This window comes from Dermacentor variabilis, unplaced genomic scaffold, assembly GCF_050947875.1.
Source record: "Dermacentor variabilis isolate Ectoservices unplaced genomic scaffold, ASM5094787v1 scaffold_17, whole genome shotgun sequence".
In the NCBI taxonomy this organism is placed as follows: Eukaryota; Metazoa; Arthropoda; class Arachnida; order Ixodida; family Ixodidae; genus Dermacentor; species Dermacentor variabilis.
The window spans coordinates 6,104,003-6,128,927 of NW_027460335.1; the positions used below are offsets into that span (position 1 = coordinate 6,104,003).

The window sequence follows — 24,925 nt, forward strand, 5'->3', positions numbered from 1 at the left end:
GATCTGATTGGATTTCCGCAGGAAAACCAACTCGCGCAAATATGGACAGTAGTGCATTGACTATCTCAACTGAGCTGAGTTCTTTAAGCGGCACTGCTTCAGGGAACTTTGTCGCTGGGCAGATCACAGTCAAAATGTGTCTGTACCCCGTGGCTGTTACCGGCAGAGGTCCCACTGTATCAATAACGAGCCGTCTAAAAGGCTCCGTAATGATAGGTACCAATTTCAACGGCGCCCTTGATTTGTCCCCTGGTTTGCCCACCCGCTGACAGGTGTCACATGACCTTACGAAATTGTCTGCGTCCCGAAAACACCCTGGCCAATAGTACTCTTGCAAGAGACGGTCCTTAGTTTTCTTAACTCCTAGGTGTCCGGACCACGAACCCCCGTGCGACAAGCGCAACAGATCCTGACGATAGCATTGAGGAACGATCAGCTGATCGAACTCCACTCCTCTGCGGTCTAGATACTTCCGGTACAGGACTCCACCTCTTTCCACAAAACGCGCATTTTTCCTGGCGATACCTTCCTTGACATTGCAGCGTATGTTTTCTAGGCTACCATCCTTCTTTTGCTCGGCTATCAAAGCCGACCGGCTGACTTTTAGCAACCTATCAAGTCCGTCTGACGTAGGCGCGATGAGCAAATCTGTAGATAGCTCTTCTAACTTTCCCTTATCGGGCATTTCCTCTCCAGTATCTGGCGCCTTCAACGCTACAGACTCAATTTTATTCAGTTCGGGCGTGCTCTGAATATCAGCTTGCTGCGCCTCTGACCCTTTTTCGTTGTTTGATAACGTCGGCCCCGCAACTACCGCCTTTGCAGCGAGCTCCCGAACCTTCGACCTGGTTAAGGCCTGAACACTAGCTTCACCAAACAAAAGCCCCTTCTCGCGCAGGAGGTGATCGGACCTGTTTGAAAATAGGTACGGGTACTGGGGGGGCAGCATAGATGACACTGCCGCCTCCGTCTCAAGCGTTCCGAAAGGTCCTTCAATAAGCACCCTTGCTACTGGCAGACACACGCTATGAGCTTCCACGGCTTGCTTGATCCATGCGCACTCGCCCGTGAACATATGGGGTTCTACGTAAGACGGGTGAACTACATCCATTGTAGCTGCGGAATCGCGAAGCACTCGGCACTCTTTCCCGTTCACGAGGAGGTTTCGCATGTAAGGCTCGAGAAGCTTCATGTTCTCGTCAGTGCTGCCTATTGAAAAGAACACAACTTTTGGTGTTGTTTCCGGACACTGCGCCGAAAAGTGACCCGGCTTCTGGCACGTATAACAAACGCGCGCTTGCCTCATCTCGAACCGCTTTCTGCGTTCGGCTTCGGCTGCCGCCGTCTCCTTAGGTTCGGTCGCACTGCTTCCACTCGCATCCGCACTACGCGTGTTCCCCTTTGCTCTCATGGGTGTGAACTTCGGCCTCTCAAACTTCGAGCCAAATTCACCCTTTTGACCGTCCTTAGCTCCGCGAGCCCGACGCGTCACAAACTCCTCGGCTAGCTCAGCGGCTTTAGCCACCGTACAAACGTCTGGCCTATCCAAGACCCAGTACCGCACGTTCTCAGGTAACCGACTATAAAACTGTTCTAGCCCGAAACACTGCAGAACTTTATCGTGGTCACCGAACGCTTTCTCTTCTTTGAGCCACTCCTGCATGTTTGACATAAGCCTGTACGCAAACTCTGTGTATGACTCACTTCTGCCTTTCTCATTTTCCCGAAACTTCCGACGGAACGCCTCCGCAGACAGCCGGTACTTTTTTAGAAGACTCGATTTCACTGTGTCGAAATCCTCTGCCTCCTCTCTATCCAAGCGAGCGACTACGTCGGCCGCCTCGCCGGGTAACAAAGTAAGCAAGCGCTGTGGCCACGTTTCCCGAGAGAACCCCTGCTTCTCGCACGTTCGCTCAAAGTTAACCAGGAACAAACCAATGTCCTCTCCAAGCTTAAACGGCCGCATCAGGTCAATCATTTTGAACAATACGCGTTCTCCTGCACCGTGTGCCTGACTTCCATTACGAGCGCGTTCCATCTCTACCTCAAGACGCTTCATTTCCAAAGCGTGTTGACGGTCACGCTCTTGTTGCTCTCGCTCTTTCTGTTCTTTACGTTCACGCTCTTCTTTTTCTTTTTGCTCTTTAAGTTCGCGCTCCTGTCTTTTTGCAGTCTCCCTCTCCTCAATGGTCTCAAGGCATTCCGACAGCTCGTCATCCTCAGCTTCTAACTCAAGAATAGCCTTTAGCAGTTCAGGTTTTCTTAGTTTGTCTGAGACATCCAGACCCAACTCTCTTGCAAGCTCCAACAATTTCGGTTTGCGCAACGACTTCAAATCCATGGCTGCTCTGAATGCTGCTTTCTCTACTGCCTATTATTGTCTTGCCGCAAACTAACCCGGCAGCAACGACAACCACAATTACCAGCTCTGTTTCTGACACTAACAAAAGCCTGGCAAAGCTCAGAAGAAGAAAGTCCCGCACTCACCAAGCCTCGCAGCCAAGAGTCCAGCGCAGTCGTTCCGCTGCAGGCAACCAGTCATCACACAGGGCTCGTTGCACAGCTCCCGGATCGTTGTTGAGCTGCTCAGCATACCGTCAACTGCATCTCTTTGCTGCTGGCCTCCGTTGTCGCGATCTCACCGCTGGCAGACAGTTGTTTGGATCGCACCGCTGGCGCGAGTTGTTGTGGTCGCACCGCTGGTGCGATCGGTTGGGAACTCGGCGCTGACGCCCGTGGTTGTACCTGGGTCGCAAGCCCCAAGGGTAGCGTTGGCCTGGCGGCCTGGGGTACAACTGGAAGCATCCGAAGGTCCCGGCAAAGCATGAGTCGACTGGTAACAATAAAACAACTTGTTTATTTTAACATCGCAAAGAGTTGGCGGTCAGGTTGACCGAAGTAGAGAGACGGGAGAGCACTTTACTCAACAGAAGAAATCGGAGCCCTTCTTTAGCGTCCGGGGGCAGCTGTTTTTATACTCTCGCAGTTGAGGGCAAGAAGGAACCCCTCAATAGACGAGCACGTGATTGTACAATGGGTTAAGGTGACGCATACTGTCGTAGCGCCGCTGGTCGGGCACAAAGACTGGGAGGAGAAGGTAACTTCTGCTCTCGTAGCGCCTCTGGTCGGGCACAATGACTGGAAGGAGAAGGTGACTTCTGCTCTCGTAGCGCCTCTGGTCGGGCACAATGGCACATACACTCACACACGCACATGAAGACACGTGGCATCGGAACATGCCTGGAAACGCCTGGAAACGCCTGGAAACGCCTGGAAACGCCTGGCGGGGAGCGTAGCGGCGACGCCGAACGGGCCAAAATGTCTGCCGCTTTGTTGCAATCGCGCCGGCTAAACCGCGCGTCGTAGGCGAAACGTAACAGCGGCCTGCGATTACCGTGTTCTGGAGTATGACACCCTATTGCAATTTTTCGAATACTACTCGAATACTAATAGTATTCGAGTCGTTAGTACTACTGATAGTAGTAATAATACGTATACAACATCGAATCCTATATCGAATAGTCAAACGTTAATACACTAAACGGGGGCGCTAAAGCTCACTAATGTGGCGCATGTGTAACGAGACCCGCAAGCTGATTGCATTTTGTCGGAAACATATAGTCAGTCTCGAAGCCGGATGTTGCTCTCATCTTTTGGTATTCGCATCACACTGTGTACATGACTTGCGTCGTGGGTGATGAAGCGAATCCTAAATTTCATTATGTTCGGGAAATAAGCACACAGGAAGAACGACACACACATCATGAAAATTAGGATCAGAATAACTTGCCAATTTCACGTCCGCTCTATGACGAGTGCATCTGCGAACTATTTCCAACTATTGAGGTGTCAGTGAAAATAAAACGACTTCGTTATAGATAACAGAGAAACGAAAACGAACTGCGGTCTCGCAAAAGTTCGTAAAGGGCCACGCAAACGTATGAGCAAACCACGTATGCGCTGAGCATTGTTCTAGCCTATGCATACCTCAAAGCGGGAGCATGATTAAAAAAAAGTTGTGTGTTCTTGTAAGGTAATCAGTATGCGCACAAGACGGAGCAAGTGAGAAAAAATAGCGACGCTCTCTTTGTCAACACACATCAGTGCTCAGGGTCTAATTAAAGCAACAACACAAGAGGAACCAAGAACCTCTTAAGCCATTCCTATGAAAGATAAGTTCGGAAGAACTATCTCTCGCAAGTTGTGATTGGGAGTCGCAACTTGCTAGCGGATCACGGACAATAAGTTATTGACGAATGATTCTTTCTGTGTATCCCACGTTCGCTTAGTAAAACGTCTGCAGACTGCTTCGTCGTCCAAATACAAACAACGAAATGGAGCTTATTTGCCCAGAGAATGTCCCTAAATGTTGTTTTTACTGCCACGTAGGAAAAAAATGAAGGTGAGAATACACCTGCCTACAGAATAAAAGAAACAATAATACAGGCCACGTAGTGCCATCATGCGTGCATTATTATGACGTCGTGCCCACTGGCCTACTTTTTGATTAAATCTTTGCCGCCGGCAGGAAGTAGCGGAAGAAATCGCAAAGCAGGTGCCTAATTACCGCCCTCGTTAAAGCTCAAAGCGTGAGCTTTCGTACTTTTCTCGGCATCCTGTTTTCGTCTGCGAATAAGGGTACAGTATAAGGGTATGCGACATTCGTTATGTAAGGCTGCTAAAAATGAGCCGCCTGTACCCGACAACTTCCTACCAAGAAAGCATTTGTTTACTGCGAACGCTTGTAACGCGCTTCCCACTTTCCCTCTGCGGAAACAAAACAACTGCGCCAACATTATAATTGGAGTAATACGTGAGACCGACCGCGTGAAATCCGGCTGCGTTTCGTTTCTCTTGTCTCGAGCCACTTCACACCTGCTTAGAGGCCCGCAAATAGCGCGCGGAGGAGGACACCTGCCCTTTTACATGTCTGCATGCGCCCGGAACGGAAAAGCGGATGTGAGCGCGACTCTTTTCTCGCTGCCTTTTCCTTCCTCACTTCCGGTGGGGCGAACGAATTAAACCCTCCCCCCCCCCCTTTTTTTTTATCCGGAAGGGCCCAGTGCAACACCCGACTCGTGCGAGCTGGGACAATTGGCCCAACGACGGCGTGCCCGTTTGGTGACGAACACGATCACGCTCCGGTGACGCTTGCAGCGGTCGTACCTTGTCGTGCCTTCCGTTTCACCTGCGCTTTAATGTCGTTCTTCTTCGTTCGCTCCTTCTCGGCACTTCCCTTAATTTAGGTTACATAAATTTAGTGTAAGGCTGTATGCCTTCCATAACACCGGCAACCCCTCGTTGCACGGGAAAGAAAGAAAAAATAAAGAAAGCATGGGAAAACGCTGATTACCGTCCTAAGAACACGAACGCGTGTGATGTTTCGCACGTGAGTAAACGGTGACTACGTCTACTTCTTTTATTTTCATATCCAAAAAAAGAAAGCAGAAAAGAGGGAAGTCACAGAAAGCTACCTGAGCGTAAGAACATAAGTTGATAGTCTCGCAACGGCCACACGCACACTATTCAAAGCAGGTGCTGTCCACGCACTGTCAAATTAAAAAAAAAACTGCTGAGGGCGTTAATATGCCTCTTTTTTATTGTTTTTTCATTGCACGTTTCTTGCCCCTGCAGCGATAATTGTTTTTCTTGCTTCTTCACAACATCCCTTGCGCTTTCTTCAAAAAAGAGTAATGGTACCACGGCATGTTTGTCGAACTTGCGAGTTCCTTGGTGCGGTCTAACAATCCTTCAAAGGAGAAGAACAGCGTTGCTAATTTCAACTTAAGGGCAGGGGGACATATACAAATAAAACACAATTTACCGTTCCCTAATGGTTCATAATCTATGGTTGATACTCGCATGCGTTCATTATAGAAATAACTTGCACTCACGCATTTTCAGCCGCTTTTGTTCAACGTAATGGTAAACCGCACCGCTGCTACTACGAAAAAGAAAGTCTTTATATATATGTATATATATGCGTGTGTGTGTGTGTGTGTGTGTGTGTGTGTGTGTGTGTGTGTGTGTGTGTGTGTGTGTGTGTGTGTGTGTGTGTGTGTGTGTGTGTGTGTGTGTGTGTGTATGTGTGTGTGTGTGTGTGTGTGTGTGTGTGTGTGTGTGTGTGAAGCGGTCTGCGTTGGGTGCATGAAAGAAGATGAAGAAGTGGGCTAAGGGAGAAAGGGGAACGAAAAAGTTACCAGAAGAAGACACCCGTCTCACTGAGACTGCCTTTTCTGCTGTCGTTCTACTTAGGCACCCTAGATTTTGCCGCATCCCACAGCTTTTTAAAAAAAATTCGGGTGACGTTTTTCGTCGACCAGGCGTGATCGGAGTCTGTTGTTTTCACCCGATACAAAGTGCACGGTGAACCAGCGACGAACCTTCCTCTCGAAGTTAGTTCTACCACGCTGCTCAAGGTGGTGCTGCAACAAGCTGCAATCAGCCGCCAAGGCCTGGTGCAAACAGGATCGGTGACAGTGAATCTACTGCTGCAGACAGTGAGCGAACTTGTTCTGGAATTCATACGAGGTGGTACCCTCAAAGAGGAAACGCCTGTCGGGAAGGTGAGCCTAGACTTGACTGTCATAGAGCTGCAAAGGCACCTTATGGAACATAATGTAATAATGAAAACTATGGTCCAAGCGCTTAATCGAGAGCAATCAGCAAGAGGTGTTGCTGAACCGGGTATTTTTGAACGAGACTCACAAAGCGCGCATTTCTGGCTGTGGTTCTTCGAGTACGCCTGTGATAAGAATATGTGGCACTCCGACGACACAAAGATTTTGAATATGCGCCTGCTATTTGGGTGTTATCGCCGGAAAATAGTACGATGCGCAACTCATGGATCATGGACCGACACGTTCGGAACTGTGGAAAAGAAAATCTTTAGTGGCTTTCTAAGGCAACGCAGTAGAAAGACGGGATGCTGTTCTGCGGTGCAGATATACATGGGGATCTCTGCTTGAGTACTGTTTGAAAGGCGTCGCGTTTTTTGTTCTGTAGAGCCGAAGTTGTCGTCTCCTGCAGTTGTAGTGTTGGTAACGCAAGGGCCGTGTATAGAGATCCGTGGTCATGTCCAACTGAAAGGTCCAAGAACATTTGGTGACCCGCTGAATTTTCTACAGACCTCATTGCCAAGAATTACGTTGAGGAGACAGCCAGATGGTAAAACAAAGCAACTTGATTCTCGTCAACTGAGTGAACGTCTAGAGTCGTTGCCGTCATCTGAATGTGAAGATAGCTTCATAAACAAACCCCTCGGAAGCGTCAATAATGTCTGTGATGATGGTGAAGAACCAATTACCACTGTTCACGACAAACTACTTCCTCATAATCTGACTACCGTAGATCACAAGTTCCAGAAAAATAGCTTCAGTGAGACAGTGTATTTGGTGTCGTCAAGCTCAATGTGTGCCCCTTTTAAAGTAGATGGCGTTGAAGTGCAGGCTGTCGTTGACAATGGAGCTTCTGTATCAATTATCAGCAAGAATCGAGTGGATACCGGTCATTTGCATGCTGGTAGAACTTTGCGCATCGAAGCCTAAGATGGGTCAATGACCATGCATAGCGAATGCATAGCATTGGCTATTGAATTCCAAGGGCATTGTCTTACTAGTGACGTATTGGCAATTCCCAATGTCGCCTATAATTTTCTTTTGTCCCGCCCAGACATCAACAAACTTAAGATAAACCTCTGTTGGTAAGACCAAGCAATGGTCGAAGAAAACATGTGAACAGAAGATCCTGGCGAAGAACCTAGTGCGTCAGGGCTAATTTTTCACCAGGAAGACATCAAGACAAAGTACCCAGAGCTTACATGCATGGGGAGCTACCCTCCAGCAATGAAATCACATGTCATTCCTTACGAGCTCGCAGATAGAACAGTGGTTCGTAGAACCCCCTATAATATGTCCAGAGATAACAAGGTGTGGCTGAAAAAGGAGTTGTAAGAAATGTTGGACGCAGGTATCATCAGGCCTCCTGTATCCCCATTTTCTTCTATAACTGTTTCACCAAAAGAAGACGGAATATTCCCCCTCTGCACAGACTTCCGGGCTTTCAATAGTCAAGCTTAATCGATACCTTATTCAATGCAGAGAATCGACGGCATTATTGACGAAACTGGTGGTTGCGATTGTTTTTCACGAATGGATATCCTCAACGGCTTGTGGCAGATTCCACTAACTGAAGAAACGAAAAAGAACACCGCGTTCATAACCCCATTTGACTTGTTTGTGTACAAATGCCTACAATTTGGTTAGGAAAACTCCCCTGCGTGGTTTTAGAAGATTATGACCGACATTCTGAAACATTACTTGGGCACATTTTGCAATGTGTGTATCGGCGACATCCTCATCTACTCAAAAACAAAGGAAGAGCACCATATTCATCTTTCATAAGTTCTTCATGCTCTCAGCCTTGCCCAACTCTAAATCAACTTCAAGAAAAGTACGTTCTTTCAAGACAAAGTAGCATTTCTTAGCAGGGATTGATGGACGCACTAAAAGCACTAAGATAGAATCGATAGAGAGAATCTCCAAGCTGGTGAGGCGTTATGACGTGCGCTCCCTGCACGTTTTTCTTGACCTAGCAGGACATGTACTTCAGGGCGTCTGCCAAAGGCTGTGCACCGAGAACAATATGCCTCAGACGTGCCTCGCACAAGAAAGTCGCGCCTTTTCAATGGGACGAGGAGTGCGAAGGTGCCTATTGTGAGCTTGTAAAACTAATATCGTCGTACACCCTCTTGCGAACAGCGGATGTTTCGCTGCCTTTCGTGCTGAACACGGACGCATCACACTATGCTACCCGGGCAGTTCTATACCAGAAACCCTCCAAACAAGCTGATCGAACCAAATATCACGCTTCCGAACGTTTCCTACGTGCCTTCATGCAACATCGCTTACGTACCTGTGGACGAGTTAAAACACGCCAGTAATATCAGCAGACAAAATAATAATAATAATAATAATAATAATAATAATAATAATAATAATAATAATAATAATAATAATAATAATAATAATAATAATAATAATAATAATAATAATAATAATAATAATAATAACAATAATAAATATAAACAATCAACGATTCAATACGGATAGTGCTAGTCACTCATGTCTCGCAAGGAATACAGGTCAACGCGTTTCTCTTTATGATCTAAAACATAATAACATGCAATATGCAGAAGCATCGAAAGTTGAGCGCTGCATCACTTAATTGTTTCAAAACAAAGCAAAGAAACACGTGTCCACTTTCAACGCCTTGTATTGCCCAATCTTCTCCTAGTAAGTGTTTGCTTGCGCTGTTACGGGGAAGCGAATACCTGATATCGATCATTAAATCTGAAACGTGAACTACGCTTGGAAGAGAAGCTGGAAAAGACGTGATTTTTGCACAAATCGCGAGATCATGAGGTGTGCTGTTGTACTGGAGGTACGCAGCAAGCTTTGTTTTCCATATCGTTATATTTATTAGGGTTATCGAGAAATAGCTTTAACTGCCCCTCCTGAAGTGTGGGTAAAGCATAATTGCTGTTTCCACTCAGGCCGTATCTTTTTATTATGTACTCATTAATAATTCAGGGTGAGGTAAGAGAGAGAAGCCGCAAGGTGGTAGCGGAAAGCGCTTTCTATTCTTCGCCCTTGTATGTCGTTATGAGTGAGAACATTTGTGTTCTCCTTTCTTTGTTTGTTTGAACACTCGCTGCACAAGTGTGGTCTTCAAGCCGCGTATTGTGTCACACTCGAAAATAATAAATGCAATGGCTACTGCAACATGTCTGGCAGGAGACCTTCAAAAGCACCCGCGCGCTTGACGGCTCGCGTGAGTTTCGAGCGGTTGCCGCGAGATGGCGGGACGAGTCCAGGGAGAGGATGTCGAGCCGGTGAAGAGCGCGTGCAGCATTTTTCCACCGTGGCTTGCCGCAGGCGCGCCCTTTCTCAACGCTCATGACACGTTCGTCTGCACACAAGGAACGGTTGAGTCTAGAACTGGGACTATCGCGATCATCACATTGGGTGTCCTCGTTGCCAATTCGTTAAAGGACAAACTAATGTTGGTCACGTCAAATAAGACATTAGCCGTAGCTAATGTTGCGTGTTGGGAGCATTCGGGCAACTGTGTTTGTGGATTTTGGTTGAACTTAATCAGTTTGGTGACGCCGCCAAAAATAAAAAATAAAAGAAGAAAGCGAGAAAAGCGCAAAAAAGAAACAAGCAGAGGGGGCACCCGGGTTTGAACCGGGGACCTCTCGATCTGCAGTCGAATGCTCTACCACTAAAAAAAAAAAAAAAAATGAGCTATACCCCCGAGCGGTTTTTTCCCTGCGTACACGGCGAACAGTGGCAGCACATGCTAAAGCCTGCCGCACCGTATTGTGAAAAACAGCCGTCGAACACAAAACACCCACTCCGGTGCCTGCTCTTGCACCACATACGCACTATGTATACACGATAGAGCTTCACGGAAAAAATGACCTTGTAGAACTCGAACTCTCAGCTTATCGGTCCCACCTCGAACCTTTTCATGATTATGTAGGCCTAACGAGGTGAACATATGTCGTTGAAAGGCCGCCATAGTTTTAAAACGCAAAAAACACGGTGGAGTTGCATGTATATGTCCTTCGTACCACTGCCACGTTTCACCGCCCAACAAATGTTATCGCAGGGCGCAGAAAGCGTCCGGATATATCGGAATCTCTGGAATGTTATCCATGGTTCCAGTCACAGTGTGTCACTGAACCTTGTGTAATTTGATTGCATGTATGCGCTACGCGCATAGTGGGGAACCTTGTGGAAGACACGTGGGTCACAGCGATTACTCTCGAACATTCGACGACTGATGCATAAAAGCCGGTGCGCTTGACCCGCTGATCAGATTTTCGAAGATCGCCGACTGTGTTCGCCACTATCGTTGCGCTGTAAGTGTAGCCTGCTTTTGTGGGCACATGTTCGCCCAAAAAAAAAGATAGTTTTCTCTTTCATAGTGTTGCTACTGTGTTCTTTAAGAGGAAGCTTTAGCTCGAGTGCTCCTATCTAAATACATGTAAAAGGAGAATTCGTTTTTCTCGGCAACCACTGCACCAAATTTGACGAGGTTTGTTGCATTTAAAAGACAAAATTAAAATCCAGTGACTGTTGGTTTCGAATTTTTGAGTTAGGTCGTCAATTTTTTATTAAAAATTGGCAAAAATCGTAAATTTTCAGAAAACGAAACTATCAAGTTTACAACTCTGTAACTCAACCACTAAAAATGATAATACAATTCTGTGGATTGCATATAATAGTACATCTAAAGCGGACAAAATTGATATGTTACACATGAATATAAAAAATTTAATCATAGGGAAATACAACTTTTGCAAAACCGTTGTAACCAACGTAACAAATTCACGTAAGATGTAAAATGACATATTGAATTTGTCCGCTTTGAATGGTCTAATGGATGCCGTTTGCAGAAGCGCGATATCAGTTCTTGATGCAGAGCTATGAATTTGTAAACTTCGTGCTATTTTTTTCAAACGGTCAAATATTTGAAAATCGTTTTAAGAACATTTAAGTCCTAAATCGAAATTCCGCTTCCAACAGTCACTAGAATTTAACTTTATCTTTCAAATGCAACAAATTTCATCAAAATCGGTCCAGGGGTTATCTCATAAAAACGTTTTTGCGTTTTACATGTATTTGAATAGGCCGCGTCGGAGTTGGGCCCGAGCTAAAGCTTCCTCTTAACGTCACTACCCAGTGACATCTGGTGGAGGTGCTTTGCGTTTATGTCCTGGACGCCCCCACAAAGCCGTGAGCCACGCCCGAACGCGGAAGACACCACCAACGTCGCCAAGAACCGGCGAGGTAGCCCCATGCTGCAAGGACTGCCCCCGGAGCATGGTCTTTTGCCTCAGATGACCAGTTAGATCGTCGCCCAGTCAACCCCAATGGCAACCCCAGCGTCCCCCATCGTGCTACAGCAGCCCAGGGAGCCTTCGACGTCCCGCGATTCAGCATTCGAGGAGCCGCAAACCTGGCTTGAGACGTATGAGAGGGTCGCTGCATTTAACAGCTGGAACAGCGAGGACAATCTTCGACATGTCTCTTTTGCATTGGAAGACGCCGCGAGGACATCATTCGAGAATCCAGAAGCCGCCTTAACGACGTGGGACCTGTTCCGAAGCGGCTCCCTGCAGACATTCAAAAAGGTCGTATGCCGAGAAAGAGCCCGATCACTACTAGAAACCCGAGTGCAGCTGCTTAATGAGACCATCGCGATCTTCACGGAGGAAGTGAGCAGTCTATTCCACCATGCCGACCCGGAAATGTCCGAGGAGAAGAAAGTCCGCCTACTCATGCAGATCTGGAGGAGAAACTTTTCGCCGGCATGGTACGAAGCCAACCGAAGACCGTCGACGAGTTTCTTCGCGAGGCCACCAGCATCGAGAGTACACTGGAAATACGGAACCGGTAATTCAATCGCCGCGCCAACTCAACAAACTGCGCCGGAGTTCAGTCACTGGCCACCGACGGCCTGCGCGAGACTATCCGAGCGGTCGTGCGGGAGGAGCTACAGAAGTTGTTCCCTTCATCACAGCCTCAAGTGGCTTCGATTGCCGACGTCGTACGTGAGGACCTGCAACAACTCGGAGTAGCCCCTGAATCACCGCAGCCTCAACCACAAGCGATGACATAGGCCGCTGTAGCCCGCCGTCACGCTCCCCCTCCGCGCCCACGGCCAGGCCCAGCGACGACACAGTTCCGTCGTCCACCACCACTCCCGCCGCCAGCACGCCAACCCGTCGCCCCACGCAGTATTCCAAGGAAGACTGGTATGTGGCGCGCCCCCGACCACCGTCCGCTTTGCTATCACTGCGGAGAAGCCGGGCACATCTGCCGCCGATGGCCTTACCGCGAAATGGCACTGCGGGGTTCGCCATCTCATGGGTGGCGGCAATGGAAAAGTAACCTGCCATGAGTAACTACTTAAGAGGAAAAAACGAAATCAGGAAAGAAACCACTTATCATAACTCAAAGCGAAGCTCATTACTTTTCGAAGCGAGATCTGGATGCCTTAGAACACGCACTTATAAAGCGAGATATAAGAAGAAGAAGCGTGGGCTTGCTGCGGTACAGCTAGGGAAACGACGGAGCATGTTTTATTAGAATGTGAAGACGTCTACCCAGCGGTCGATTTAGGCACCACTGGCCTCCTTGAAGCCCTTGGGTTCAGCGAGAGCAGTGGTAAAATAAACATGTCCGCAATAGGCATTAGTAAGAGGCGATTGGAGGATTGGTGGAAGAAAATTAGGTAAACATCAAAAGACGGAGACGTACAAAAGCACAGTTCGCAATAGGGGATCAGAAAATTTGGGCGTGGTAGTTCATAGCGATTTTCTTTTCATTGTTTAACCTAGGTTGGACATTAGGCAGTATAATAGCAAGAGCTTGGTGGCGCGACCCACCGCCCCGTACCAAAGGGGACGCGCAAAACATCGATCCATCCATCAAACAACGCACCGCGCCCACGGCAAGGCGAACGCCCACGAGAGGATAGCAAGCCGGTGAAGAGCGCTTGCAGCATTCTTCCACCGTGGCTTGCCGCAGGCGCGCCCTTTCTCAACGCTCATGACACGTTCAGGTACACACAAGAAACGGTTACGTCTAGACCTGCAATTCTTGCGATTATCACATTGGGTGTCCTCGTTACCGGTTCGTTAAACGACAAAGTACTGTTGGTCATGTCAAATAAAATGCTAGCCGTAGCTAATGGTGCGCGCTGGGAGCGTTTTGGCAACTTGTTTGTGAATTTCGGTTGAATTTATTCAGTTTGGTGCCCGTTTTGTGACGAATACGATCACGCTCCGATGACGCTTGCAGCGGTCTTACCTTGTCGTGCCTTCCGTTTCACCTGCGCTTTCATGTCGTTCCTCTTCGCTCGCGCCTTCTCGGCACTTTCCTTCGTTCTCGTTTTCTGTATTTTCATTCCTTTTCCTTTTAACTTACATGAAGTTAGTGCAGCGCTGTATGCCTTCAATAACACCGGCAACCCCTCGTTGCGCGGGAAAGAAAGAAAAAAATTAGGAAAGCACGGGAAAACGCTGATTACCGTCCTAAGAACACGAACGCGTGTGGTGTTTCGCACGTGAGTGAACGGTGACTACGTCTATTTCTTTTATTTTCATCTCCAAAAAAGAGAGGAGAAAAGAGGGAAGTCTCAGAAAGCTATCTCAGCGCAAGAACATAAGTTGATAGTCTCGCAACGGCCACATGCACATTTCTCAAAGCAGGTGCTGTCCACGCACTGTCAAATTAAACAAAACTGGTGAGGGCGTTAATGCCTCTTTCTTTCTTTTTTTTTTCATCACACATTTCTTGCCTCTACAGCGATAATTGCTTTTCATGCTTGGTAACAACATCCATTGCGCTTTATTCAAAAAAGAGTAATGGTACCATGGTCTGTTTGTCGAACTTCCGAGTTCCTTGAGGCGGTCTAACAATCTTTCAAAGGAGAAGAACAGCGTTGCTAATTTCAACTTGAGGGCAGAGGGACAAATGCAAATAAAACACAATTTACCGTTCCCTGATGGTTTATAATCTATGATTGATAGTCGCACGCGTTCATTATAGAAATAGCTTGCACTCACGCATTTTCAGCCGCTTTTGTTCAACGTAATGATAATCCGCTAATCCGCAATGCTGCTAAGCAAAGACAGTTCATATATATATATATATTGTCACGAGAGGAAAAGCCAGCCAGTCAGTTCTAAGCGAACAGCCGTTTACAGTTCGTGTTTGCAGCAGCTACCACGCACACTTCTTCTTCCTCGACCTCTAGCGTAACTAGTGCGTGCCATTACCCCTCCCTCCAAAAAAAAGAAGAAATAAATAAATAAAGTTGGGGAGATGTTAAATGCCACAAGGAAAAATAAAAGAAATGAGAAAGACAACGGACGAGACGACAGGGGCCGCATCACAAAGTTTGTGGATGGGAGTCAGCGCGAAAGGTAAGGCTTCATCCTGGTAACATGAACAATGTCAGAGGAACGTGGTCTACGGGAGTGGTGCGAAGTGTCGGCTGGAATAACTTCGTAGTTGACAGGACTTAGACGACGCAAAACTAGGTAGGGTCCAAAGTATCGGCGCAATAATTTTTCTGACCGGCCTCGTTGACGTATAGGGGTCCAAACCCATACAAGATCTCCCGGGTTGTATGTGACGTCTCGATGGCACATGTTGTATCGACGAGCATCTTGACTTTGTCGGGATAGAATTCGTTGCCGCGCAAGGTGCCGCGCTGCTTCGGCACGCTGAACAAAGGCGTCTGTATCTGGTGCGGTAGGTTGAGACGAAGTTGGCAGGAGCATCACGTCGAGCATAGTGGTGACGTCGCGTCCGTAGACCAGACGAAAAGGAGGAAACCCCGTGGTTTCTTGTAAGGCAGTGTTGTACGCGAATGTCACATACGGGAGCAGTTCGTCCCAATTTTTATGATCCGTGGCAACATACATGGAAAGCATATCAGCAATCGTTTTGTTGAGACGCTCTGTTAAACCGTTAGTCTGCGGGTGATACGCAGTTGCCGTACGGTGCGTTGTTCCGCTCAGCTGCAGAATGTCTCGGACCAACTGGGCAGTGAAGGCCGTCCCACGGTCTGTGATGACGACAGCGGGAGCACCATGTCGAAGGACGATATTTTTGATAAAGAAGTTAGCAACATCTGAAGCAGTAGCTCGCTGAACGGCTTGTGTTTCGCAGTATCTAGTGAGGTAATCGGTGGCGACGACGATCCAGCGGTTATCAGCCGAAGACTTGGGAAATGGGCCAAGTAAATCCATCCCGACTTGTTCAAAAGGTGAGCAAGGAGGTCGGACAGGCTGAAGCAGACCGGCTGGTTTTAGTGGTGGAACTTTGCGGCGCTGGCAATCTCGACAACTTCTGACGTACTGCTTCACGGTTTTTGTGAGTTTTCGCCAATAGTACTTCTGCTTGATCCTCGCGAGAGTACGCGTGAAACCAAGATGCCCGGACGTTGGTTCGTCATGGCATGCACGTAGAACGTCGTCGCGGAGAGTAGCGGGAACAACGAGCAGGAAAACGGCTGCCGTAGGGTGAAAGTTCCGCTTGTATAGGATGTCGCCACGTAGGCAGAAAGAGGACAAGTGGCGCGCGAACAGCCGTGGGGGTTGTGGGCGGCGTCCTTCAAGGTATTCAATCAAGGGCTGGAGCTCGGAATCTTGGCGTTGCTGTTGAGCAAGGTTTAAAGACGGAAGAGTGCAAAGAAAACCAGAGTCGTCGTCAGTATCTAGTGGTGCGGGTTCGACGGGGGCGCGGGAGAGACAGTCGGCGTCAGTGTGTTTCTGGCCAGACTTATAGACGATGGTCACATCAAATTCCTGTAACCGAAGGCTCCATCTTGCGAGACGGCCTGAAGGATCTTTGAGATTCGCCAGCCAGCAGAGAGAGTGGTGGTCGCTGACGACACGGAAGGGGCGTCCGTACAGGTATGGGCGGAACTTCTGGATAGCCCATATGACTGCCAGACAATCTTTTTCAGTTGCTGAGTAGTTTTTTTCAGCAGCGGACAAGGTTCGGCTGGCATACGCAATAACGCGCTCAACACCAGCTTGAAACTGAACGAGTGTCGCTCCGATACCAACGTTACTAGCATCAGTATGGACTTCTGTGTCAGCCTCGGTGTCAAAGTGACCAAGGATCGGTGGTGTCTGTAGACGTCGCTGAAGGTCGTGGAAGGCGTCGGATTGTGCTGGGCCCCAAACAAATGTGACGTCGTTCTTGATGAGTCGTTGCAAAGGTTCGGCAATTTCACAAAAATTGGGTACAAAACGGCGGTAATACGCGCAAAGCCCTAAAAATCGGCGGACATCGTGGTTTGTCTTCGGTATCGGGAACAGAGCAACTGCCAGGGCTTTGTCAGGGTCAGGGCGCACACCGGTGCTGCTGACAATATGACCTAGAAATTTGAGCTCCTCGTAGCCAAAGTGACATTTTTCGGGCTTCAGGGAGAGGCCGGCGGTGCGGATAGCTTGAAGAACCGCCTCAAGCCGCTGGATGTGTTGTTCAAACGTGGTGGAAAAAACTACATCGTCTAAGTAGACTAAACACGAGTTCCACTTGAGGTCAGATAAAACTGTGTCCATCATGCGTTGAAATGTGGCCGGAGCGGAACACAATCCAAAAGGGAGGACCTTAAATTGATAGAGACCGTCGGGTGTTATAAACGCCGTTTTTTCCTGGTCCCGTTCGTCAACTTCAATTTGCCAGTACCCACTACGTAGATCCATTGAAGAAAAGTAACGGGCATGTCGCAGGCGATCCAAGGAGTCGTCAATTCGAGGAAGTGGGTAAACGTCTTTTTTTGTGACCTTGTTCAGTTTGCGATAATCGACACAGAATCTTAGTGAACCGTCTTTCTTTTTAACTAATACAACAGGTGAAGCCCAAGGACTTGTCGATGGTTGAATGACATCATCGTCGAGCATGTGTTTCACTTGATGACGAATAGCATCCTGTTCTCTTTGCGACACGCGATAAGCGTGTTGGCGAACAGGTTGGACGGTCGGTTCAGTGATTATTCTGTGTTTGATTAAAGAAGTCTGTTTGACCTTCGACGTGGTGGCGAAACAGTCGCTAAATGACGATAGCAGAGTAAGGAGCCTCTCCTTCTCGTCTTGGTCGAGCTGTGGGTTGACGTTGATGTGACTAGTCAAGTCCACATCGCTGGGTTCCGGAATCGAGGTTGTCGTTACCGAAGCACAGGCGTTGGACTCGGCCACCGTTTCAAAGTAGGCCATGGTGGTATGCCTCGCAAAGTGTTTGTATTCGCCACTGAAGTTCGTAACTAGAATCGTGGTTTGCCTATGTTGGAGCTCTACGAGACATCGTGCGACGCCGACTTCGCGATCCAGCAATATGGTGAGGTTACCTTCGGCGATGCCTATTCCTAGTTGTTCTTGAGGGCATTCAACGAGGACGAAGATGCTGCTTCGAGGCGGTAACGTCACGCAGTCATCGACCACGCGTAAAGCCGCGCGGTGATGTTCATCCGCCACATTCGAATCCGAAGAAACATAGTTAGAAAAAGTCACGAACAAGTCACGAAGGTTAATGATCGCCCCATATTCCTGGAGAAAATCCATGCCCAGTATAACTAGCCGAGAACACTTGGGCAGCACAAGGAAAGACGCTACGAAAGTCGAAGTAGAAATTGCAAGTCTGGCGGTGCATCGTCCAATGGGTGACACGAGGTGTCCTCCGGCCGTAATCAGATGTGGGCCGTCCCACGCTGTCAGCACCTTGCGTAGCCGAGTCGCCAGTGAGGCACTCATAACCGAGTAGTCAGCTCCCGTATCTACAAGTGCAGTTACTGGATAACCGTCGATTGAAGCAGTAATAGCAGCAGAAGTTTTTTTTGCAGTTGCGAATGAAGGCGTCAGTGGTACGTCGCGAGGGGATGGCGTCGGCGGAGGATATTTGACGGTTCGCATGACAGCGGCCTCACCCCCGGAGGTCGCCGTTTTCAGTTTCCCCGGCGCGGGCTTCCACCGTTGACTCCAGCGGAATCAAAAGCGGGTCGAGCACGGTTCGGTGACGCGTACCGACGAGGTGAAGGCGACCGTGACTGTCTTCGCTGTTGGGCAGGAGGAAGCCGGTTACTTTCTAAGTATTGCTCGATTTCGTGCGGGCGTTCGCCATAGCGCGGGCAACGGGCGTCCGGATGGTATCCCCGCAGACCAATCCGTCGGTACTGGCAATCGCGATACATGTGACCAGCCTCCCCGCAGTGATAGCACAACGGACTGTTGTCGGGGGCGCGCCATACTGTAGATTTGCGCGGACCAGGATGAAAGGGTGCTGGCGGATTCGTGCGGTGGATTGGACTTTGGGAGCGTCGAGAAATCCCAGCAGGCGGCTGCGAAAAACGGCCCGTCGACGGCGCGCAAGCCCGAAGAGCATCCGCGTACGAGAACGTGGGAGGTTCGGGTCGTGTTGGTGGCGAGGGATGAACCACTTTGCCGATTTCTTCTCGAATGACATCCGTAAGAACCGCGGCACTAGGTGGTGTCGAAGCCGATGCATAGGACTTTTGCAGTTCTTCTCGAACAATTTGTCGTATTAGCTCGGTAAGTGACTCCCTGTCATCATTTGCAGGTACGAGAGAGCATGCAGCAGTCATGGTGGTCTGGCGTTCATACTGCGAGAGCCGCTGCCGAAGCATACGTTCCATGACTGTGGCCTCACGAACGAACTGAGAGACTGTTGCAGGAGGATTACGCACGAGGCCCGCGAAAAGCTGTTCCTTTACGCCTCGCATTAACAGACGCACCTTCTTGTCTTCTGGCATTAGTGAGTCCGCCCGACGGAACAATCGCGTCATGTCTTCGACGAACATGGCGACGGTTTCGTTTGGCATTTGGAACCTCGAAGACAGTGCCTGTTCGGCTCTTTCTTTCCTTTCGGGAGTGCAGAAGGCTTCGCATAGCAGTCGGTAAAACTCCTGCCAGCTGGTAAATGAGGCTTCGTGGTTCTCTCTCGCCGCGTCTAAAAGGGAAAAGTAGACGTTCTTCAACTTACGGCGATCGTCCCAGTCGTTAAAGGCGGCGACCCGGTCGAAATGGTCCAACCAGTCTTCAACGTCCTCAAAGGCGTCGCCATGGAACGGGTTAGGCGTGCGAGGCGCGTTGAGAATGCATGGTACGGGAGCAGTTGGGATCACCTCGGTTTGGCTTGCGGTAGTTGTTGACATCTTCCTCACGGAGCTTGCCAGGGGACTGTATTGCGGTGGAAGACCTTGGAGGCGACGGCTGCTTCGATAGATTTCTGCCGTCCCCGAGGTAGTGGCGTCGGTAGCTTCTGGTTCAGGACGCGTAGGCATACGATGGATGCGTACCCAGCACCTCCACCAGTTTGTCACGAGAGGAAAAGCCAGCCAGTCAGTTCTAAGCGAACAGCCGTTTACAGTTCGTTGTTGTTGTTGTTGTTGTTGTCCTGAGTGGCCGTGGCACATACCCACAGTGGGGGATTGGCCAAGAATCGGGCGGTTTAATTAGGTGCCTAAATAATAATGATAACAAGGGAGTTAACAATTTGGGCGTGTGAGTTTAAAAGTGAACGTTTTGTGTTTGGAGAAAAAGGAAATAATCAGATGAAAACCGGGTATAAGATAATAATAATATTAACAATAATAGTTAATAAAAGATAAGAAATAAAAGAAAGCTATGGTTGGGAGGGAGAACGATCAATCTAACATGGAAATCGCTTGGTTTCAATTAGGTAATTTTGGATCGCCAAGCAAACATTTCTGTTGCTGAACCCAACAATGGAGGCTCCAAAAGATAGGATCACTGGCACTGATAAAGTTAGACCAATAGAGCGAAGCGGGATTTCGAGTAGTCGTTTTCTTGTTTGCAGCAGCTACCACGCACACTTCTTCTTCCTCGACCTCTAGCGTAACTAGTGCGTGCCATTATATATATATATATATATATATATATATATATATATATATATATATATATATATATATATATGTATGTATGTATGTATGTATGTATGTATGTATGTATGTATGTATGTATGTATGTATGCATGTATGTATGCATGTATGAAGTGGTCTGCGTTGGGTGCATGAAAGAAGATAAAGACGTGGGCTAAGGGGGAAGGGAGGACGAAGAAGTTACAAGAACAAGACACCCGTCTCACTGAGATTGCCTTTTCTGTTGTCGTTCTAGTTAGGAACCCTACATGTTGCCGTAGCCTACAGCTTTTGAAAAACAGATGCGGGTGACGTTCTTGTTCGACCAAGCGTAATCGGAGTCTGTTGTTTTCACCCGATACAAAGTGCACGGTGAGCCAGCGACGGACCTTCCTCTCGAAGTTAGTTCTACCACGCTGCTCAAGGTGGTGCTGCAACAAGCTGCAATCAGCCGCCAAGCCCTGGTGCAAACAGAATCGCTGACAGTGAATCTACTGCTGCACACAGTGAGTGAACTCGTTCTGGAATTCATACGACGTGGCATCCTCAAAGAGGAAACGCCTGAGGGGAAGGTGAGCCTAGAATTGACTGTTATAGAGCTGCAAAGGCACCTAATGCAACATAATGTTATAATGAGAACTTTGGTCCAAGCGCTTAATCGAGAGCAACCAGCACGAGGTGTTGCTGAACTGGGTATTTCTTAACGAGACTCACAAAGCGCGCATTTCTGGCTGTGGTTGTTCGAGTACGCCTGTGATAAGAATATGTGGCACTCCGACGACACAAAGATTTTGAATATGCGCCTGCTATTTGGGTGTTATCGCCAGAACATCGTCCGATGTGCAACTCATGGATCATGGACCAATACGTTGGGAACTGTGGGTAAGAAAATTTTTAGCTGCTTTCTAAGGCAACGCAGTAGAAAGACGGGATGCTGCACTGCAGTTCAGATATACATGGGGATCTCTGCTTGAGAACTGTCTTGAGAAGCGTCGCTTATTGTATTCTGCAGAACCGAAGCTGTCGTCCCCTGCAGTTGTAGTTTTGGTAACGCAAGGGCCGTGTACCGAGATCCCGGGTCATGTCCAACTGAAAGGTCCAAGAACATTTGGTGACCCGCTGAACTTTCTACAGACCTCAGTGCCAAGAATTACATTGAGGAGAGAGCCAGGTGGTAAAACAGAGCAACTTGATTATCGTCAACTGAGTGAATGTCTAGAGTCGTTGCCGTCATCTGAATGTGAAGATATCTTCTTAAACAAACCCCTCGGAAGCGTCAATAATGTCTGTGATGATGGTGAAGAACCAATTGCCAGTGTTCACGACAAACTGCATCCTCATAATCTGACTATCGTGGATAACAAGTCCCAGAAAAAGAACTTCAGTCAGAAGATATATTCGGAGTCGTCAAGCTGAATGTATGCCCCCTTTAATGTAGATGGCGTGGAAGTGCAGGCTGCCGTTGACAATGGGGCTTCTGTATCAATTATCAGCAAGAATGGAGTGGATACCGGTCATCTGCATGCTGGTAGAACTTTGCGCATCGAAGCCTAAGATGGGTCAGTGACTATGCATAGCGAATGGATAACATTGACTATTGAATTCCAAAGTCATTGTCTTACTAGTGACATGTTGGCGATTCCCAATGTCGCCTATAGTTATATTTTGTCCCGCCCAGGTATGAACAAACTTAAGATAAACCTCTGCTGGTACGACCAAGCAATGGTCGAAGACAACATGAGAATGGAAGATCGTGGTGAATAACCTAGTACATCAAGGCTAATTTTTTCACCAGGAAGACACCGAGACATCAAGAAGTACCCAGAGCTCACATGTATGTGGAGCTACTCTCCAACAATGAAATCGCATGTCGTTCCTTTCGAGCTCGCAGATAAAACAGTGGTTCGTAGAACCCCCTATAATATTTCCACTGATAAAAAGGTGTGGCTGAAAAAGGAGTTGCAAGAAATGTTGGACGCAGGTATCATCCGGCCTCCTGTGTCCCCATTTGCTTCTCCTATAACTATTGCACCAAAAGAAGACGGACATTCCGCGTCTGCACCGCCTACCGGGCTCTCAATCGTCAAACTGAATTGATACCTTGTCCAATGCCGAGGATCGACGACATTATTGACGAAACTGGCGGTAGCGATTATTTTTTCACGAATGGATATCCTCAACGGCTTGTGGCAGATTCCACTAACTGAAGAAACGAAAAAAGTACACCGTGTTCGTAACCCCATTTGACTTGTTTGAGTATAACCGCCTACCATATCGTTGGAAAAAACTCCGATGCATGGTTTCAGAAGATTATTACCGGCATTCTGAAACATTACTTGGGCACATTTTGCAATGTGTACATCAACGATATCATCGTCAAGATATAAAGAGCACCGTAGTCATCTTTCAAAAGTTCTTCACGCTCTCAGTCTTGCCCAACTCGAAGTCAGCTTTAAGAAAAGTGCGTTCTTTCTAGATAAACTAGTATTTCTTGGCAGGGTGTTTGATGTATGCAGTAAAATCACTAAGCAAGAATCGGTACAGAGAATCTCCAAGGTGGTAAAGCCTTATGTCCTGCACTCCCTCCGCGTTTTCTTTTTTTTTCTTTCTTTTTTTTTTGCCTAGCAGGACACTTCAGGGCGTCTACAAAAGACTACGCGCTGACAAGGTGCATCACACGTATGTACCAGAATGACGTACCTTTTAAAGGGGACGAGGAGTGCGAAAGTGCCTATTGTGAGCTTGTAGAACTAATATCGTCGGACCCTAGCTTGCGAATACCAGATTTTTCTCCGCCTTTCGTGATGAACACAGACGCATCACACTATGCTACCGGGGCAGTTCTATACCAGAAACCCTCAAAACAAGCTTATCAAACCAAACGCCACGTTGTGGGGTATTATAGCTATACCCTGAAACCCATTGAAATCAATTACTCTACCACAGAAAATGAAGCTCTGGCCGTCTTAAACGCTGTGCAATACTTTCGTACTTACCTGGAAAGTACCAGATTCATGCTTTTCACTGACCATCATGGCCCTGACTCAACTTCTGAGCATGGCCCTGCCAAGAGACCACATTGCTAGGTTGGTCAACTATCTGCGACAATGATTTCTTAATTTGCGCCGTCCTAGCCCGCACCTCACTGACGCTTACGCCCTGTCAATATTACTTGCGCACGAATCAAGCAAGAATCCAGAGGCAATCAACCATATTAAGCTGTGGGAAGGTACAGAATAGCTCCAGTTTATCAATGGAAAGTGTAACGTACCACCAACTATGGTTCAAAGGAATCTTCATCTGTACCACGACACTCCTGGATCGGGCGGACCTGATGGCCTCTGGCGCACGTATAAGAAATTGCTCATCAGATTGACATGGGTGGGCATGAAAAAAGAAATCAGCTATTACATCCGCGCATACCATGTCTGTCAGGGGAATAAAGTTAAATTCAAACAATCGACAGACATCATGAGACAAACCCTAAATATTCAAGCGTCCCATTTGAAGTAATTCATTTGAACTTCGCGGAGCTAAAAAAAAAGGGGCGGGGGGCGAAGGAGTCAAGCGAAGATAAGCTTTCCTGCTCTCCATAGATTTTATTTATTTATTATTTATTATACAGTCCCACATTCGCTCGGAGAGCATTACAGTGGGGGGGAAGTAATACACATGTTAAACAGTTGTAAATATGGTTACATAAAAAACACGGTGACGAATAATGCAGTGCAGGCAGCATAACTATGCCAAAACATAAAGGAGAAAAAAAAAAAAAGAAATGGACTATATGTACATACATACACACATACATGGGCATACATGAACATATGAACACATCTACACTCAGAAATACATATAGTAGGCAAGGAAACGCGAAAAAAAAAGAAAAAACATCGAAACACGCGAAATGATCACATGTCAAGCAGTTCTTCGAAAAAGGCTGAATTTGATGTTTTAGAAACGGTATCCTGAGGCAGAGCATTCCATTCATTGATGGTTTTTGGAAAAAAAGAATACTTTAACAAGTTCGTTCTTGACTTCATTGGCCGTACTTTTAATGGGTGTTCACGGCGATGGGATGTGTAATGCGGGTTAAGCATGTATTTTGATTTATTAATGCCAGTATTGTTGTAAAATATCTTATGAAAAAATTTGAGACGCAAGCAGCGCCGGCGTTCGGCTAACGTCGTAAGCGCTAGGCGTGTTTTCATTTGTGTGACGCTACTACATCTGCGATAGCTCCCAGTGATAAAGCGTGCCGCTCGGTTTTGCACGCGCTCTAAGATGTACTTAAGGTTGTCCTGATAAGGGTCCCATATCGTGCACGCGTATTCAAGAATAGGCCTTACGTATGTCGTGTATAATAACTTTTTGGTTGCCAGAGGACAGGGATGAAAATTTCGAGCCAAGAACATTAGTGTGTTATTCCCTTTCG

General features: G+C 47.7%; 1 non-coding gene across 1 annotated transcript; it reads right to left on the reverse strand.

The window, feature by feature from the left end:
• Positions 1–10,227: 10,227 nt before the first annotated feature.
• Positions 10,228–10,317, reverse strand: TRNAC-GCA (transfer RNA cysteine (anticodon GCA)). The gene has a single exon. It is a non-coding gene; the product is annotated as a tRNA-Cys (tRNA).
• Positions 10,318–24,925: the final 14,608 nt, after the last annotated feature.